Here is a 20,300-nt window from a genome sequence, read left to right on the forward strand (position 1 = left end):
AAATTTCAGCTGTAAACATTCATAAATTGTAGACTGAACAAACTTTAATTTATATAGCTTCCTTCATGATGTCCTTGAACAATTTAAAACGATTCAAGTACTTTTGAAATGTAGCAATTGTTGTAATGCTGATGAAAAGGGAGACAATTTGCATTTAAAAAGGTTGCACATCAATAGGTTAAACGAACTTTTCACACTGGTGTAATTTGACGTAAAAACATTGGTCACAGTACCGAGAGCCCACAATGTTCAAAAACGCTGCGCGTGGTTTTACCTGAGAGGACAGACAAGTCACAGTTCAGCAGATCATTTTGTGGAACCATATTGATACATCTGATCAAGGCAGCTGATTCAAGCATCACTTCTGTTGCAAAAGACACTTTAACTCAGGTGATGAGAGTTCCCAACCTGATTCTATGCATCAATGTTAATATATAATACTCCCATATTTGATCAAACCATTTGGAGAACTGATTATTGAGTCAATCAATGATCCTTAACATCAAGACCTAATGATGATTCCAAGTGTTCTTTGGTTTGGTACGCCATAACAGGTTTGGCCCAGTTCATTCATTTGTGGTTAACACCATGATGTCTAATAAGTTTGATGCAACAAATGTCCAATCATTTTTTTAAAATAGAAAGTTTGAGACAAAGGGGCTTCAAAATACAGAGCAAGCAGATTGACATTTTGACACTGATCAGTTTCCATTTACTTTTAATAACATGCACATTCAGCAAGTCATGGACAAGGCAAATAGAATGCTGTGTATAAGTAGGGAGGCTTTGCTAAAATTACAAGATGACATGTGAAATACTGCAAACAGTTTTGGGCTCCTAATCTATCGAAGAAAAGATAAACTGTCATAGGAAGTTGTCCAGAAAAAGTTCATTAGGTAGATACCAAGTCCGTATGAACAGTCTTATGAGGTTGAGTAGCTTCTCTGTAGGAATGAGAAAGGGTGAGGTGGCCTTTTTCTCACACTTGTTATTTTGCTATCCTCAAAATTCCTTGATAAAACTTAACATCACTGTTCAAATATAAACACATACTCATTGGAATATTTGCTAAAGACTTGGCAAGCACGTCCACAAGCATTTCTCAGGACTTTGAAGCACATGATAGGTAAAGCAGCCTAAGATTTCAGTCACCCAAACTCGGGCCAATGCTGTGTCACTGTGCATTGCATCTGTCCGCATGGGGAGTGATGGAATTCTGTCATGATAAATGAGATTGAAGAGACACTGACTGAAAAATGCTTGGAGAAAGTGTCATTTTCTGCTGGGGAACAACATGGAAGGAAATTCACTCTGGAGGAAGGCATTGATTGAAAATACAAGTCACCTATTGCTTCAGTCTTGAAACAGGTGGGAATGACTTGGTTCACTAACACATGGAGTAGACCTGACCTCAACTGAATAACTACAGTGTCTTTTAAACTGCAGTTTTGGGAAAAATATTTTTATTTTCAAAGCATTGCCGCACTATGCAGCTAGTAGTTTACTTCAACAAGACTAAACACTGTATTAATTTTTATGATTGATTTGGTACATTACTCCTGCGTACTGCTAGTCCTTGATAATACGGAAACAGTTCTAAAACTGTGCACTGGTTGAATCTATCTTGTTTAATTGCTCAGATGAAAAGTTGCTATTGAATTTTATTGCAAAGTTGACTGTGCGTTGTCATAATATTAATCTATTTCTTCAAAGTTACAGCTAGTACAGACCTACTACAGAGGAATAGTCATTATTAATCTTGTTCAGTTCAGTGGAGTATCATTCCTTGGCTGAGTTTACTTTGTTCATTTACAGATAACTCATGAATCAAGAATACCTTTTTTTTGACAAGAATGGAACAGGATCAAATCTAGAATATGTGTACAATGTCAATCTTTAGTTCTTTTACACATAAATATGATAAGACTATAAGATACAAGAGCAGAAGTAGGCCATCCATCTCATCAAGTCTGTTCAGCTGTTCAATGGGATCATGGCTGATTTAATAATCCTCAACTCCACTATCCTGCCTTTTCTGCAAAACTCTTGATTCCTTTGCTGATTAAAATTCTGCCTCTCTCTGTCTTCAATATACTTAACAACACAGCCTCAGCAGCCCACCACAGCAAAGAAATCCACACATTCTCTGCACTCTGAGAGAAGGAGTTCCTTCTCATCTGTCTTAAAGTGTGACCCTTTATTCTGAGACTATGACGTGTGGTCCTGGACTCCTGTAAGGGGAAATGACCTGTCCACATCTAACCTGCCAAGTCTGCTAAGAATCTTGTATTCTTCAAAGAGGTTGCCTCTCATTCTTCTACATTTCAATGAGGATAGGCAAGCTACTCAACCTCATAAGACTGTTCATACGGACTTGGTATCTACCAAATGAACTTTTTCTGGACAACTTCATCCAGCCTCACATTTTATTATCTAACATCCTGATGAATCTCTGTTGTGTCTCCTCCAGGGCAGTCACATTCTTTCTATTATGAGGAAATTAGCTTATTAAAAACAAAATGTCTCACAATAATTAGAATGATTGCACAACAGTGTAGCCATTTTCCTTGACACGCCATAAATTGGTTTATTTTATCTAATTATTTTGTATTTACATAAAATAAGTTTTACTGACCAAAAGTAGTCCCACTAGTGTTGATCATGGAATGGCTCAGAAAGCACACTGGGGGTAATTTTGACTTCACAGTGTAGTACATATCGTGCAATATTAGATCAATTGCTTTTTTGTCTTTGAGATAGTTATATGACATGAGGCTCAAAAACAAAGTTGTTGAAAAAGCTCAGCAGGTCTGGCAGCATCTGTGGAGGAGAAAAAAAAGAGTTAACGTTTCTGTCCGGTGACCCTTCCTCAGAGCCAGACCCGAAATGTTGACTCTTTTTTCTTCTCCACAGATGCTGCCAGACCTGCTGAGCTTTTCCAGCAACTTTGCTTTTGTTGCTGATTTACAGCATCTGCAGTTCTTTTGGTTCCTATAATATGAGGCTGGTCTCTTACCAAGAATTTCATATCATCCCGCACAGTCAAAGTTATGCAATAAAATCAACAGTAAGCTTTTGAGGCTGGGGACATATAACACAATTGAAATGCAATCATTTTGTAAGCTTTGTTTGTTCTCAATGGTAACTTTCGGTTTAGGAAATCTGTGTTTCAATTTCTTTCGCGCTATTGATTTTATCGGTGTGCCCTGGTCTATATTTTTCCAAGTGAATAGTCTTCCGAAGTTATAGATTCAGGTAGAGAGACCAGGAAGATTTGTTAGGAATAGTGTCATTGATAGGCTGTGCCTGATGAAATCAGTCGATCTGTCTGAAGTAATCACCAAAGTAGTCAGCAGGAAAATATATATGGATGTCATTTACATGACTTCCAGGAAATATTTTAGAAAATCCCTCATAGGAGACGGCTTGGTAAAATTGCAACTCATGGAATTGAAGGAAAGTTATTGACCTGGTGAGTGGTAGCAGACAGACAGTTGGAAATGTTAGGCTGATATTCTGTTGAGTAGGATGGAACTAGTGGTATCCTGCAAGGATCTTGAAACCTTGATTGTTAACAATATCTAGTGCTGATTTGGATGATGGAAAAGAAAGCCTAACTTCCAACGTTACTGATGACATTAGCTGATAGCATTACAAAAAGTGCTTACGTAAAAATAAAATGATAAGGAGGTATTGACAGATTAAGTAAATGACCAAAACAAAGGGAAACAAATTTAATGGGAGGCCAAAGTGAAAATATCACAGGGTAATTTCTAACTGAGAAAAGCTTTGAAACTGTCAAGCCGTAAAGTGCATTAGAGGTGTAGATACTTAGATTAATAAAAATGGGTCAAGGATAGATATAGGAAAGAATCAGAAGGCTTACGGGATGTTGGCCTCTACATAAAGTGGAATAAATCATGAGACGATAACTATCTTGTTTCGGTCATGCAAAGTTCTGATCAGGCTCAAAGCACAGTTTGGTTCACGAAAAGTGATAGAATCACCAGTAGTAACCTGCATCACATATTCAGAGAAAAATGCCTGGTGTAAAATTCAAAAATATAACCAACATGAGCATTTTTACACCTAATGCTTAGCATTTAATTAATTACCCTGGGTGCTTAAGTTTACAAGGGAAGGGCTGAGAGAGTGAATTCTTTGTGCCACCTGTCTGAGCCCAAACTGATGGACAAAACTCAGAAAAGGCTGCCTTGCTGTGCATGTTGCAATAGCTAAAATAAACAGGCAGTAGGACTTCTGTCAATCATGGGGAATCAGCATCACCAGAACCCAACTGTGGACATTTGTTGAAACTACAATCCGTCCCTCAATGAAGAGAGAAATATATCCCGGATTCAGGCAAGTCCATGATTTTTGGGCAGAGTAGAATTAGACACAGTAGGACAGGGGTGACGGAGACCGGTTTTGGAGGCCAGTTGGTGAGACACAAACTGGTGGCTGGTGCTCTCAATATGCGCAGGGCACCTCAATGCAGATGGTGAAAAAGGCAAAATAGCAACTCTTGTTCATCCATGCAAGCTGACTGTACCAGGCCCTGAGCCAAGGGAACACCTTGTTTAAAATATTGAGGTTAATTTTGGTTAACTTGGTTCATCAGTTAAAATGGCAAATAACATATCCATCAAGCTGAATCATGCTTTTAGTCAAAATGGATTAATGATGAGGAATTGAGGCAGCAGGGAAGAAGGCAAATACCACTCTATGAATCCAAATACCTCATAGGACAACCTGCCCCATATGCCTCATGATCTGCAGATTAATATCAGCCCGTCCAGTCACATGAATACTCATGGCAGAAACTCTTAACCCTGATTAGGCATCACCTTTAAACTGAAGAGCTGTTGTCAACATTTGATATTTGGGTCAAATTGTCTTATTATCATGGTCAATTGCCAATTAATGAGTTATTTTTAAAAAATTGGCAAGTGGGTTGCCAATTTGGCCATATGTTACAAATCAAAAGGCCACATTTTGTGCAGGCACAAGATGGCAGCAATCCTGACTTGTGAATATTAAGTCTCAGCCTGAGAGGTGGTTATTTTGTTATGCAGGTAAATGCTACTTTGCATGCAGCCAGAACCTAGAAACAGCATAACTGAATAATCAGTTGATATATTGCTGGCATTTTTCCCATGGCATGGCAAACCAACAGCTGTTCCTGGAACTTGGAAAAATATCACAAGACCTTTGACATCCAGCTGAAGAATTGGATGGAGTAGAATCAACCGAGTTTAATATCAACCCGAAATTATAACATCTCCAACACTGCAGAACTACCATGGTGCTGATATGTCTGTCTTCATCTTATTGAAAATCATGACCAGGTCTGGCCTACATGTGACTCCAGACTGGTAGCAATGTGGTTGATTTTTTAAATCACTCTGAAATCCCGAGCAAGCTACTGCATACAAGGGTAATTAGGGATGAGAAATTAATGCTTGTCTTACCAGTGACACACAGATCCCACAGCACTTCCTAGTCCCATAATCCCAACCACCAGGGAGGTCAAGAACTTCAGTAGCACAGCAACATAATTCTAATTCAAGTTACTCAGCATCCTGGCATAGATGCTTCCTGCTGCCCTGCCATTGGTTGTCAAGTTAAAAGCAAATATGAGAGCATCCGCACGACAAAAACAGAAAGAATGAACGTCACTACTTTCATCAGAGCAACAAAGCAATACATGGAGTCTTGCCAGCTTTTTCCACATCCCTAGATTAAATGTAGGAAAAAAAAAACCAGATAGAAGCAGATTCAAAACAGAGCTGTGAAGGTAACATTGATTTCCCCTATTTTCTCCAGATTCTTTGAAATCACTGTCAAGATCAGCGAGGGGGTGCATTTATTTCAGCCTAAATCCTGTGGGAATGCTGGTTGCTAAGGTAAACACAGTAAACATTGACATTTTACAAATGGGACTTTTGGAATCTTTTAAGTTATTCACAGCACAGAGCAACTCATACCAAAAAAGTCATTTCTTTTTCAACATTTTAGCTTCTGTTCAAAAGATTTCCAGACTCAAACTATTTGCTTATATTTCTGGCAAAAACATACAGTCAGTCTAATTTGAAGCATAAGAGCACACCACAATTTTGACTTTGAGATTTGAAGTAATTTGTGCAATTGCAGGAGTTGTTCCTTGGAACAAATGGATCTTTCACAATGTTAATTCACTAGATTTCAGGGAAGAGCAAGAACTACATGCCTAGTCACATTGTTCAGCTTATTTTAAACATTTTTTTTTAAAAGGACACTGAAATAATTGCAAAGGCACCTCCAAGTCACCCTTTATTTACAAGTGCATAGTACACTGGTTGTGTCCAGCCAGCTCAGAGTCAGTTCCTCAAGTGAGGAGATTCTGAATCTCCTGCTTGCATCTGTCAGCCAAGGCTTCTTGATTGGCCCAGGTTAACAACCCCAATCAAGGATTGCATAGTCAATGAAATCCACCTGGCTCTTGTTCCAATCACTACATTGTTCTAGTTTTTTTTTAATCAGACTGTTATGATACAACTCTGGAGCAAGTGAGATTTGAACATGGGTTTTCAGGTCAAAACATATGTATGCTACCACTGCAACTCAAGTGGCCCTTTACAAATTACGATAACCTCGCCCAAACCATTGGCAAGACTTAATTGGTAGTAAAACATTCAATTAGAATGCTTTCCAAATAGATAGTAGGGAGTTTCTTTTCCTATTTAACTTATTTAGGCATGTTAGCCCATGCCTATGGAGCAAGTCGAACTTAAAATCCAGAAGTAGGGACACTACTACTAAGCCACAAAAGGCCTGCAAAGCAGTCATCCTGAGGCAGTCTCCCATCCAATTACTGATGAGGCCTGAATCCACTTAGCTCCCAGCAGCTAACATTTTTAGATAGTATGGCCATAAGTACAACTGTTAACAGATGATTTTTAGTTACAGAAATTCTTTCTTCTCAATATTTCACTAACTATCATAGTGAGATGTGAACCTGGATCCCAATAACACAGTCCAGAGTTCAGGATTGCTAGCCTAGTGATATGATCATTCCACTATCACCTCCCTTGTCTGTAGGGGGTAACAAAGCAGTGTCACCAAAATGCTTCCCGTGATTAGCGCTCTAGTTTAAGAAGGCAGCTGAACATTAGTATACCAATATAGAGAAGTGAAAGTTACCATCATCGCACAGAATGATAGGCTGCTCCCTCATTAGAACGAGACAACTGGTGGTGAGTTTAACCTGAATGTCACTATGTCCCAGGCAAGAGGCAAGTTTGAGATATAAGAAAGATTTTTTTTAATAAGGAGAAAAGTGTTTGATGACAGGACGCAGGGTCATAATTAATAAGCCTCAAGCAAGATAAGATTAGCTTATTTCCCTGTAATATTATTCTGGGTCTGTGAAACATGCTTGCAATGATGGTAATTGATGTTATTCCAGTCAGCTTTGTCAAGAAGAGCGGTGGAGACATTACTAAAACTAGAGATTACTGATGGTGAACGCTTAATGTATTCATGGTACATTCCACTGCCTGGTTCTCAAAGTACAGGCGATAACACATTTATTTCAGATGGGTTAACACCTTCCTTAAATGAAGGGCAGAGTGCACTAAGTACCTGTCTGCTCAAATCACCAAGAGTAATTGGAATTAAATTTAAAGCCACGATGGGTTAAAAGGCCCTTTTCATTCAATAATTTTAAGCTCGTTTGTAAAAAGTAAAAGCTTGAAATAGTATTTATATCTGTTCCTTAATTTTGAAAGATCAAGCAAACTTTATGCGTTGAAAATGACACAAGCAATTATAATCAAATTTAAGTCTTTTACAAATTGATTCTCTCTTAGGTAACTGTAAAAGATCCTATGGCAATATTTTGAATCGCTGTCCGATGTTTTGGCTGATATGTTTCCTTCTTAAACATCATTAAAACAGGTTATCCAGTAGTTAATAACATTTTGGATGAACTCATTGTTTACTAATTGGTTCCAACTTTCCAACATTGAAGTGCTGACTACACTTCAAAAGTACTTCAATGGCACTTTGAGACAACCCGAGGTAAATAAAGGCAACATATATATGCAAGCGGTGGCACACTGCAGATGTTCTATCACTTTTGTCCACTGTGGGCGCAGATTTATGTATTGTAACCGTCTGTGTAGCTATGAGCACACTACTTTTTCCATGTTGCGTAAAAACAAAACGCTAACAAAACTTTCTCCAAGAACCATTAATACCACAGTTATTTTAAACTCATACCTTCCTACAAACAAATTTAATAAACCCATAAAAGATCCAAGAAATGCTTGAAGAAGAATCCTAGCAGATTAGAATTAGTCTGATGTACTGTAAGCAATGCATGTTCATCTTTGCGTTGAACGTTCGTAATCATTAAGTAATTAATGATGGAGTAAGTAATGTCACTTCGATAATAAGGCTAGGTTTTAGTGATTCCCTTGTTGTGAAATTATCGTACGACGTTCCTCCCACACTGGTGTGATAAATGCTATAATAACTAATGTGGCAGGCCAACAGTGTGGCTTTATTAATTAGCACAAATATATTGTACAATTGATTTCATAGATTGCAAGGATGAGAAACAACACATCTTGTACAACCTGCTCCATGTTTTATGAATTATTTTAGAAATTGCTGTTCTGGAGGTTTTTGTTTGGATGCACTGTTATCTCATGGTGAGCTGCTGAGTTTTTGAATAGAGTAGAAGCCTTACTAACAGGAACAGCAGAGAATTTTGAAGTCAGCATACTGAGGGTAAAAAAGTGATTGGACTGGTCCTCAGCCACTGGAGTTATAATCTTAATAACCCTCAACCTTTAGGAATAATTCAGAAAACACATAAACAACAAGAAATCTCTTCTTTGTTGAGTTTGCACCTATTTGATTTCCCTCCTCCCCCTGTCATTTTTATCCTTTCAGAGGCTTGTCAAAGGATCACCGAGTCCTGTGTAGTCTGTGACACCCTGGATAACTCGTTTAATGAGAAAAATCATGCATTTATGCCTTGAAATTTTCTGAGAGGACATATTGATCTCCTTTTCCTGGTCTGAAGAGTATCTATCCCCTTTATGATACAGTGGCCTACAATGAACAGAGAGTTGCCACACATGCTACATGCTCCAGACTGGAAGGGTCTCAATGAAAGAGAAAAAAAAATCAGGGCCTCATTTACCTTCACAGCCACTGGTACAATGTTATTTGCCGCTTGTCAGCCCAATCTTGCATATTGTCCAGAACGTGTTGTATTTGGGCATGAACTGATTTAGTATCTGAGGAGTCATGAATGGTGCTGAACTTTGTGCAATCATCCGTGAACATCCCATTTCTGTCTTTATGATGGAGGGAAGGTCATTGATGAAGTAGCTGAAGATGGTTCGGCCAAGATTGCTAACCTCAGAAACCTCTGCTTAAGTGCCCAGGAGCAGAATGACTGACCTGGAACAACCACAAACATCTTCCATTGTGTAGGATAAGACTTCAGCTGGAAGAGAATGTTTGATCTGATTCCCATTGACTCTAGATTTATTCGGCCTCCTTGATGCAACATTCAGTCAAGTGTGGCCTTGACATTGTGGGCAGTCACTTTGACTTCACCTCTGATATGTCATACACAACAACGTCAGGATAAAACTACAAACTGTGCAATTCTTTAGCGCAGTATTCTTCAAAAAGTATAGTCTCTTTGTGAGTTGTTTTGTGTATCTAAACATAAAGAGTCATTCATTCTCTCAACTTAAAAAAAGACAAATAAGTATTTTGTATTCAAAATAAAACAATCAGATTCCAAGAGTGAACAGTATTATAACATCTGCATACTTAATAACAAATAAAATTCAATTTCAAATGCTGAAAAGTTATTCAAATGGTGTCATCTTTGCATCTACAAGAGAGAATAAATTAATCATTGTGCAATGCTCACAGATGTCATGGACAAATAACGCCATTGTCATTTTAATGAGTAAATCACATGTGTGAAAACTTTTTCAAATATCGAAAAATCTACAAAGCATTGCTGAATACAAAGTCCTCCAATGCTTTAGTGCACATTTCATTCTGCTTACAGCTTCAATGCAACAAGTGCCATACAATCTGTACACTGTGGCATTTTGTGACATTGATGTTGTTACCATGCTTAATGTGGATATCCACTGCTTTGAGTGATTCAGGATTCACACGCATGACTTTGAATCATGACCTATGGAATATAGCTTTGCAGTCTTTAGTGTCTCAAGAGGAATCTATGCACTTAATTGAAATGCTGGGAGTGATAATCCACAAGAACTACAGTATGCTGAGACCTTCCAACTAAGTCAAAACTTGGTTTTGCAATACTAAAGCTGACACAGCATTTTGAGTTTTTTTTAACTTGTTGGGATGACCAGGGACACACAACTTGCACAGCTGAGCCTTTGAAAGAGAAAGGAGGTAAAAAAAACATCGAGTTGTTATGAACTGAATATGAAAGGAAGAAAAAATGTAGCAATAAATAAAACAAAGCAGATTTTTGTGGCAGTAAAAATAGATAATGCTGAAAATACTCAGCAGATCTGGTGGCATCTCTGGAGTGAGAAACAGAGTTAATGCTTGAGATTAGGTCTGCTTTTTGGAGGCTGACAGGGAGGTAAGAGGCCCCATAAAAAGTGGCATAAGACATTGAAGGGAAGTTCAACATCTTCTAACAAGAGATGCTGTCAACAATGAGAGCGGCAATGGTGCAGTTGCCCACTAACCCATGGATGGGCAGTCAATTGGCCAATTAATGACCTTTCTCATTCCTACTCTTGTTTTACTGATGTCAGGACAAATTTTCACCATATAGGGAGGGGGCAGTTGGATTGAAGTGGCCAACAACAGACTTCCTGTCCAGCTCCCCTTACATAACAATGGCTGACCCTGAGGATCTGATATCATCCCTTGAAAATTCAAGCCTCCAATTATCAGCCCCTGCCTCCCTCAAAGTCTTATGTGGCCTTGAAAGGCAGCTTAAAATGAAGGCACAGCGTGGAGCTGGAGGAACACAGCAGGCCAGGCAGCATCAGAGGAGCTGGAAGGCTGATGGTTCGGATTGAGACACTTCTTCAGAAACATCAACATATCTGTTCCTCTGATGTTGCCTGGCCTGCTGTGTTCCTCCAGCTCCACACTGTGTAATCTCAAACTCCAGCACTGGCAGTTCTTACCATCTTAAAATGAAGGCATTCACTTCATATGTTATAATCAGCAGTCAGCTCTAACAGTAGCACAGTCAAAGCAACAGAGCCTCCAGCCTTTCTTTGTGTCATGGTGCCACCTTTTCTATAGCGATGGTCTGAAAAATCTCACCCCGAGACTGGTTTGCAAATTTCAGATGACCTTTTAAACCTTCCTCATTAGATTTGTTCACTGTTCACCCTTCAAAAGCACCATATTCACAGCACAGAAATTATCAGATCTTCATGGGCAAATTTCTTTGAGGCCACTGAAAATTGCCACCTTACCAGTGACTGCAAAATCAGGGACAATATTATTTGCTGTGTCGCAAAGTTCAGTTGGCAAGATTTAAAAGAGAGCTTTGGATTTTTCACAGATATTTTACTATTTAATCCAGAGCCACTAAGCATAAACTAGAACAAAGAGCTACCAATGCAGTTCCCAGTGATTGGATACTGGAAGGCATCTTTTTCTACCCTATTTTCCAACACCATCACCAATAGCCAGACTCCAACACGAAATGGCTGAGTAGATAATGTCAAGAACTCACTCACTGTGTGTGTGTGTGTGTGTGTATGCGCGCGCGTGTATTTCAACATTTGTATTTGAAGTAAATGCATAAGCAGTTGTTCATGTTTTGAAAGGGGCAGAATGATTTGGTTGACACCGGCACATTTTAAATGATAGAAAAATAATGAAAATCCATCTTAAAAATACTTATTCAGCATTTTCCTTTGTTTTCTCCAAATCAAATTGTTATTCCTTCATCTCGCTGAATCCTGCTTCTCAACTGGCTACAATGGAATTATGCTGGATTCCTCATCCCCCTCAAATCTTTGAACAGCTCTATTACTTAGCCAAGGTTGAGTCCCTTGAGAGTATGTGATGGAGATTAAGACACTACCATTTTATGGAGATTGCATTTATCAGCTAGAACTCCTCTTTCATCACATTCATTGCTTTCGTAGCTTCAGCCATTTTCCTGCCAGACGTCTTCGCTTTCTGAACAACCCTCCCACAAACACGGCTCTCTGATCAAGGAGATGAACAGGTTCGTTCTCAAATAGGTTTTGCCTGTTCTGAGCTTAAATTGTCCAGAAGCATTACCAGTTGATTTGTGTCAGATCTCCCTGGTTGAAGTTTAGGAAGTCGGCACAGGAAGTTTCAGTCTCACAATCCTATGATTCGCAGATTAGCATGACGGAATGCTGCATTGCTCGACCCTTCATTATTTTAAGTACTTTCATCAAACATCATTCATTATGTTTTTTTTTCTTTCAAATTAGTGTTCAGAGTAATAATTTTGAAATCAGTGCAATGTATCACACAACCCTGGCAGCTCGGACGTCTCTATTCAACACTAAATCTTGCAGCCACATAAATATATTGGAGGCTCTCTCAGCTAGAGTGTGCAATTACCATTATTTGTGTTTCCAGCCACGTACAAAGTCCATTGCAGGTCAATGTGGTCAAAGTCTCAAAGGGTAAATGAGGCACAGTAAACTTTTGCTGTTGCAAGAGTGATATCTATTTTACGTGAGCTTCTGTTTTACTTCTGTTTTCATGCATGTGCAAAGGAATGGCGGCAGAGTTTAATCGGGTGCACAGGCAGGGAAAGTAGAGGATAGAAAAGAACTAAAGGAAAGATGTTTTAGTTGGGAGAGTGGAAGCTAGGAGAGGTCAAATGACAAAAAATGATTACGTTAGTACTGAAGGAAAGGTGATAATGTTCACCTATTGCTTTAATTGTCTACTCCACTCCCACTCTTCTGTAGTCGTCTGATACTTTTCCGGTAAAAGTCAACGTAAGCTTGAGGTGTAGCGCAATCTCTCTCTCTCTGACACTTTATAGTGTTCCAGATTCAATTGTGAATTCAATAGATCAGAAAACCTGTGTGTATGTTTTTTGCTGTTTATTTGTATTTGGATGTTCACTTTGATGATGATTCATCTTTCATATTGATCCCTTTCCCAGACAGATCTTTTGCTTCCTAGATAATAAAATGTGAGGCTGGATGAACACAGCAGGCCCAGCAGCATCTCAGGAGCACAAAAGCTGACGTTTCGGGCCTAGACCCTTCATCAGAGAGGGGGATGGGGTGAGGGTTCTGGAATAAATAGGGAGAGAGGGGGAGGCGGACTGAAGATGGAGAGAAAATAAGATAGGTGGAGAGAGTATAGGTGGGGAGGTAGTGAGGGGATAGGTCAGTCCAGGGAAGACGGACAGGTCAAGGAGGTGGGATGAGGTTAGTAGGTAGGAGATGGAGGTGCGGCTTGGGGTGGGAGGAAGGCGTGGGTGAGAGGAAGAACAGGTTAGGGACGCAGAGACAGGTAGGACTGGTTTTGGGATGCAGTGGGTGGAGGGGAAGAGCTGGGCTGGTTGTGTGGTGCAGTGGGGGGAGGGGACGAACTGGGCTGGTTTTGGGATGCGGTGGGGGAAGGGGAGATTTTGAAGCTTCGGAAATCCACATTGATACCATTGGGCTGCAGGGTTTCCAAGCGGAATATGAGTTGCTGTTCCTGCAACCTTCGGGTGGCATCATTGTGGCACTGCAGGAGGCCCATGATGGACATGTCGTCTAAAGAATGGGAGGGGGAGTGGAAATGGTTTGTGACTGGGAGGTGCAGTTGTTTATTGCGAACCGAGCGGCGGTGTTCTGCAAAGCAGTCCCCAAGCCTCCGCTTGGTTTCCCCAATGTAGAGGGAGCCACACCTGGTACAGTGGATGCAGAATACCACATTGGCAGATGTGCAGGTGAACCTCTGCTTCATATGGAAAGTCATCTTGGGGCCTGGGATAGGGGTGAGGGAGGAGGTGTGGGGGCAAGTGTAGCATTTCCTGCGGTTGCAGGGGAAGGTGCCGGGTGTGGTGGGGTTGGAGGGCAGTGTGGAGAGAACACGGGAGTCACGGAGAGAGTGGTCTCTCCAGAAAGCAGACAAGGGTGGGGATCGAAAAACGTCTTGGGTGGTGGGGTCGGATTGTAGATGGCGGAAGTGTCGGAGGATGATGCGTTGTATCTGGAGGTTGGTGGGGTAGTGTGTGAGAACGAGGGGGATCCTCTTTGGGCGGTTGTGGCCGGGGCGGGGTGTGAGGGATGCGTTGCGGGAAATGTGGGAGAGGCGGTCAAGGGCGTTCTCGACCACTGTGGGGGGAAAGTTGCGGCCCTTGAAGAACTTGGACATCTGGGATGTGCGGGAGTGGAATGCCTCATCGTGGGAGCAGATGCGGCGGAGGCGGAGGAATTGGGAATAGGGAATGGAATTTTTGCAGGGGGGTGGGTGGGAGGAGGTGTATTCTAGGTAGCTGTGGGAGTTGGTGGGCTTGAAATGGACATCACTTACAAGCTGGTTGCCTGAGATGGAGACTGAGAGATCCATGAGGGTGAGGGATGTGCTGGAGATGGCCCAGGTGAACTGAAGGTTGGGGTGGAAGGTGTTGGTGAAGTGGATGAACTGTTCGAGCTCCTCTGGGGAGCAAGAGACGGCGCCGATACAGTCATCAATGTAAAGGAGGAAGTGGTGGGGTTTGGAGCCTGTGTAGGTGCAGAAGAGGGACTGTTCCACGTAACCTACAAAGAGGCAGGCATAGCTGGGGCCCATGCGGGTGCCCATGGCCACCCCCTTAGTCTGTAGGAAGTGGGAGGAATCGAAGGAGAAATTGTTGAGGGTGAGGACGAGTTCGGCTAGGCAGATGAGGGTGTCGGTGGAGGGGGACTGGTCGGGCCTGCGAGACAGGAAGAAGCGGAGGGCCTTAAGGCCATCTGCATGCGGAATACAGGTGTATAGGTACTGGACATCCATGGTGAAAATGAAGTGTTGGGGGCCAGAGAATTGGAAGTCCTGGAGGAGGTGGAGGGCGTGGGTGGTGTCGTGGACGTAGGTAGGGAGTTCCTGGACCGAAGGGGAGAAAATGGAGTCCAGATAGGTGGGGATGAGTTCGGTGGGGCAGGAACAGGCTGAGACAATGGGTCGACCAGGGCAGGCAGGTTTCCTTACTCGTCCCATTAACGTCCTTGTTTGGCACCATTATCCCTTTGTTCTCTTTTAATCTTTTCTTCCTCCTACACAATCACAGATGTCCTTTTTTCTCTCCCACAAATACATTTTTCAATTTGCTTATAATCTGTGCAATCTCTAAATATTTTCAATTTCTGATGAAGAATTATTGAACAGACATCTTAACACCATTGTTTCTCAAACAAACGCTGCCAGACTTTATGAACAATTCTAGCATTTTCTGTTTTGTTTAAGATATTCAGTGCCTGCAGATGTTTTGTATCATGGAGGATGTCCACTGACAATAAATATGTACACATTTTTCTCACATTTGTCAGTTGAAACAAATACAGCAACAATTGTCTAATGTTCTCTTCAGTACCTGCGTACCAAGTGAGAGAAATACTAAGAGAAGTTGACGTGAACATTAAGAGATCGTTCTGGGGCTTGAAATATGATCAGTGACTTTAGCTGTTATATCGAGCAAAAAGATCTAGATTGGCCACACAAAGCCAGTACTTTAGCAATTTTGAAACTCATTAACAAGATGTTGGAATCCCTGATAAATGCTATATTGATAACATTCAGTCACTACAACAGAAATTGCCATAATGTTGTGTCCTGTTGCAAATGGTGTTATTTCAAATTTTTAAGCTCACTATTTCAGTCAGAGGTTATCTACATGTCTAATTAAGTGGTGAACTGCTAAAATGGTAATTCTGTAGCCAGGTCAATAGTGGATCTGGTATCTCTAAAATATCAGGCCTAACTGTTTCAATGATGAATGAAGGGAATGTAGATGTCAACAGAGTGAGTGAAGGAGAAGGAAGTAGGGTAAATTAGAGTTTTATTAAGGAGGCCTGAATTTCTAAATCTACAGTGAGAAAGACTCTGAGCAGGATTTGCAGATTGTGTTTCCAGAAGGCCACACTACATCCTACTCTATGGAGAGTGTGATGGTGGGGGGGTTTTAGGGGGTTGGGCATGGGGGCTTAATGTTTCTTTTGGCTATAGTGAGGCTGTGTGCCCCTGTTGTGTTCTGCCTTTACAGTGTAAATCCGGAAATTACCTTACACCTTATTAATGTCAATGGGTTATTGAAAGAGCTTACCATCCTGCATTTTGGTGCAGCTTACAGCTGAGTAACAAAAATTGTGCTGAAATTGGTGAAGACTTTGTTATTATCTGCATATCTGTTGTTAACTGCAAATTGCTCTGTCCTTTTGCAATCTAATAATTTTGGGCAACATCAATGAGTTGCTATTTTACCTGCAAATTCTAATCTAACCCCACATTTTCCCCCAAAAATCTCATGAGTAACAACTTTCACCACAACGAATGGAGCTGAAAATATCCAAAGACAACTCCTCATTTTTGTGCATTCAATCTGTTGACCAAAGAAGCTTACAGCATGCCAGCATTTTTTGTCATCTGCCAAGGAAGAGGGTATTATTCTTTTTGAGTTTGTTTATGTTCTGTGTAGCAATAGCTATAGCAAGAACTATATTGATAGGCAAATATTTGAGTTCTGATGTAAAGACAAATGTTTGCTCCCTGATGAATGTTGTGGTAAAAAAGTAAATTCATTGTGGTTGTTTTGACTGTCTGTAAAATGTTGTCCCCGTGGGTTTGCATTGCAGTCAAACTGCAAAGCAGCACTTTGTAGGCCAATAAAATACACAATCTTATCAATCAAACAAAGCAAGAGCATTAGCCATAGAAAAATTTTGATGGGAACTTCTACAAGCTGGGCTTTTGCACTGAAAGAATGGGAGAAGTTATACTTTCCCTCCTCAGGGAGGAATCATAAGATCTACTTCAAAATAAAAACATTTAATTTCACTAAAAATGGTAATGTTACAACACAGTTTTCAGTTCCTACAATAACAACTACTTCCTCAGACTACACACCTAACGGTGCTGTATTTGGCTATGCTGATTCACAATAGCAAAGCATTGAGTTACATCTTTCACTGTCGAAACATTGAAACTACAAATTATGTGAGTCAGGGGCACAGTCATAATTCTAAAGCCAAAATGGTGGTGTATTAGATTCAACAGTGTCTGATTACAGACACAAAATGTTAGACTCACACTGACACAATGGGTTGAGAGCCATCCTAAATCCCTGAAAAGCAAGCTCTGACTGATTGAACTAATTCAGTGCACCATCCTTGAAATGGGCTAATATCTGTCATTTACCCACAGTCTAAATTAAAGACATTCATCCAAGAGCCTAAAGTTTCATGTGAGGAAGACCTTGGCCCATGTGAACATAAGCATTCCCATCCACCTCTGGACCTTCTCCAGTAGGATGTCCAATGCCACATTCAAGAACCTGTTGCACTCCTGACCTTCAGTCCTAAAGTGTGCTGTTGTGTGTCTGTCAGCGTACACCATGTCTTCAATAGAAATAGGTGGATGTATCGTACAAATATTGCTCCTTCTGAATGGCATTTCTCTAAGATGCCTTAAATGGTGCAATAGTTCTCATTTTGTGTCAATTTTTATTCAAATTACTTCCATTAATGTGACCATCATCAATGATGAGTGCCATAATGTCTCGTCAATAATATGGCATTTCAAATTGGAATATATCCAATAAGCTTATGAAAACTATAAATGTCGTACAAGTCTTTGAAAGGATGTAAATTATGTTAAATTCCATATTGAATAGAATTTTCCTTAGATAGCTTCAGTATTGATTGTCAAGAAAGATTCTGAATAATAACAAACTCGCAAACGCTATTCAAGTGTTACTGAGTTCTGAATGTGCTAAGTAATTTGAATTTAACTGTGAAAATTCCTTTGTCAGTGAAAGAAACTAAAATTAAAGCTGTTATAACACGGTGTGGAGCTGGAGGAACACAGCAGGCCAGGCAGCATCAGAGGAGCAGGAAAGCTGACATTTCCAGCCAGGGCCTCTAGCATCTGCAGCTCTTACTATCTCTGAAATTAAAGCTGAGTTGTTCTTTTCACCATTGTACAATTCCTTACTTCATGTGATTCTTCATTTCTCTCTCAGCCTCTGCACGTGATGGTTAAAATATTTAGTGTATGAAATGCCTCAGGAGAGGCTTCCCTCCTAAGTTAAGCTGATCTGCCTGTAGAGCAAGCTGTCCCTGTTCAGAGTCAATACTTTTGAGTTTGGATTTTGTTCTTAAGCTGGCAGTGCAAACTGTCACAAGGCAGTTTGTTCTTGTTCTCTCCAATCATGTAAACAGGGTGATAACAGAATAATTAAATGTCTTATTTCTTTATTTTATGCATTACTGTCAATTTTCTTTTTTTTGGTTCATGCTTTTTAAATTTGATGTGATTTTGCTTAATTGATTTTCAAAAGTACCATTGGGTTTATAAAAGTTCTCACATTATAACATTCAAATACCATTTGATGGTAATGTCCCTTCGCCTCTTGCCTACTGAAATCCATTTAACATTCCACTAGTCATTTTCCGGCATGGATTCCTTTCCAGCTATCTCGAAGAATTTGATGAAATCGAACAATTTTGTTTGACACCTTTCAATTGTGCTATCTATGCACATAACCTACTTCTAGATATGGCTAATCTTGCCCAAAATGCAAATCAAAATTTGGCTCATAGAGCTTGAACTACCATATGGTTCCATAATCTGTTCTGACCACGTGAAGAAGGGTGTCGGTTTCCTTCTCTTTATTACCTATTTGGTTGCTTGCAACAATTTTTAGAAACTTATTTGGAAATAGCTATTGTGCTTCAATTAGAACATACTTGCTAGGAAATGAAGGAGCCAAATTACCAAGGCTTTTATTAAGGAACTAAAGAGGAGTCTTAAAAACTGAAAGAACTGTGGATGCTGTAAATCATGAATAAAAACAAAGTTGCTGGAAAAGCTCAGCAGGTCTGGCAGCATCTGTGAAGGATAAAAACAGAGTTAATGTTTCGGGTTCGGTGACCCTTCCTCAGAACTGGAAGAGGAATTTTATTATCTACTAATCCCAAGGAAAATTAAATCAAAATGTGGCAATAAACACACAAAGGTGGGTAATTATTTTAAAATGAGGAATGTGTGAAATAGACAGGGACAGTGATAATTAGAGAGTTTTAAATTCCTTTGAAGTGCTATAATCTTAGACAATCATTGTTTAATTGATGTCTGTATTAATATTGTTGAGTTAGTTTCCTCAGTTTTGCTCTTCCACCAGGTTCTATTTTCCAGTTTGACGAGATAAACAGGGATGAAAAGAGAGGTAGACTCTTTCAATTCTTTCTTACAAATCTATTTTTTCTTCTCTCTGTTGTATTGTTCGCAAGTAGCTGTTGAAGTATTGTTCAGTATGTATTCCTGAGTCGAGCTTAATTGTCTTTCCCAGCTGCTTAATTGGCAGGCATGCCTTTCATCTCCAAATATGTAAAATGATAAAATAAGTGTGAATTGAAATAAGAAATTCAAATTTCTTGATTTTGACTCATTTCCCTGTTTACCATGTCTTCAGATAAATACAGGTAGTTCTATAAGGGATAGTTGCATTCTTAGAACAAAGAATAAAGAACATAGAACAATATAGCACAGTACAGGCCCTTCGGCCCATGATGTTGTGCCAACCTATTATCCTACTAAGGTTAATCTGCCCTGCATACCCTACATTTCACGATCCAAGAATTATTTAAAAGTCTCTAAAGTACCTGACTCCACCACCATTGCTGGCAGTGTATTCCACACCCACCTCTCTCTGTGTGAAAAGACCTGCCTCTGACATCTCCTCTATACTTCCTCCAATCACCTTAAATTATGCCCCCTCGTAATAGTCATTTCCACCCTGAGAAAAACTCTCTGGCTATCCACTCTATCTAAGCCTCTCATCACCTTGTATACCTCTGTCAAGTCACCTCTCATCCTTCTTCGCTCCAATGAAAAAAAGCCCCAGCTCCCTCAATTTTTCCTCATAAGACATGTCCTCCAGTCCAGGCAGCACTCTGGTAAATCTCCACTGCACCTTTTCTAAAGTTTCCACATTTTTCCTGTAATGAGGTGACCAGAACTAAATACAATATTCTAAGTAATGTTCTGATGTGAACTCGTACTATAGAAAATCACTCTCCCTGTACAGC

The 20,300-nt window shown here is 40.1% G+C and overlaps 1 protein-coding gene across 1 annotated transcript in view; it reads right to left on the reverse strand.

Moving 5' to 3' along the window:
- Nucleotides 1-20,300, reverse strand: part of LOC125452488 (CUB and sushi domain-containing protein 1-like) — a 2,230,063-nt gene that overhangs the window by 1,661,069 nt on the left and 548,694 nt on the right. The window lies entirely within an intron of this gene.

This window comes from Stegostoma tigrinum, chromosome 4, assembly GCF_030684315.1.
Source record: "Stegostoma tigrinum isolate sSteTig4 chromosome 4, sSteTig4.hap1, whole genome shotgun sequence".
Classification (NCBI taxonomy): domain Eukaryota; kingdom Metazoa; phylum Chordata; class Chondrichthyes; order Orectolobiformes; family Stegostomatidae; genus Stegostoma; species Stegostoma tigrinum.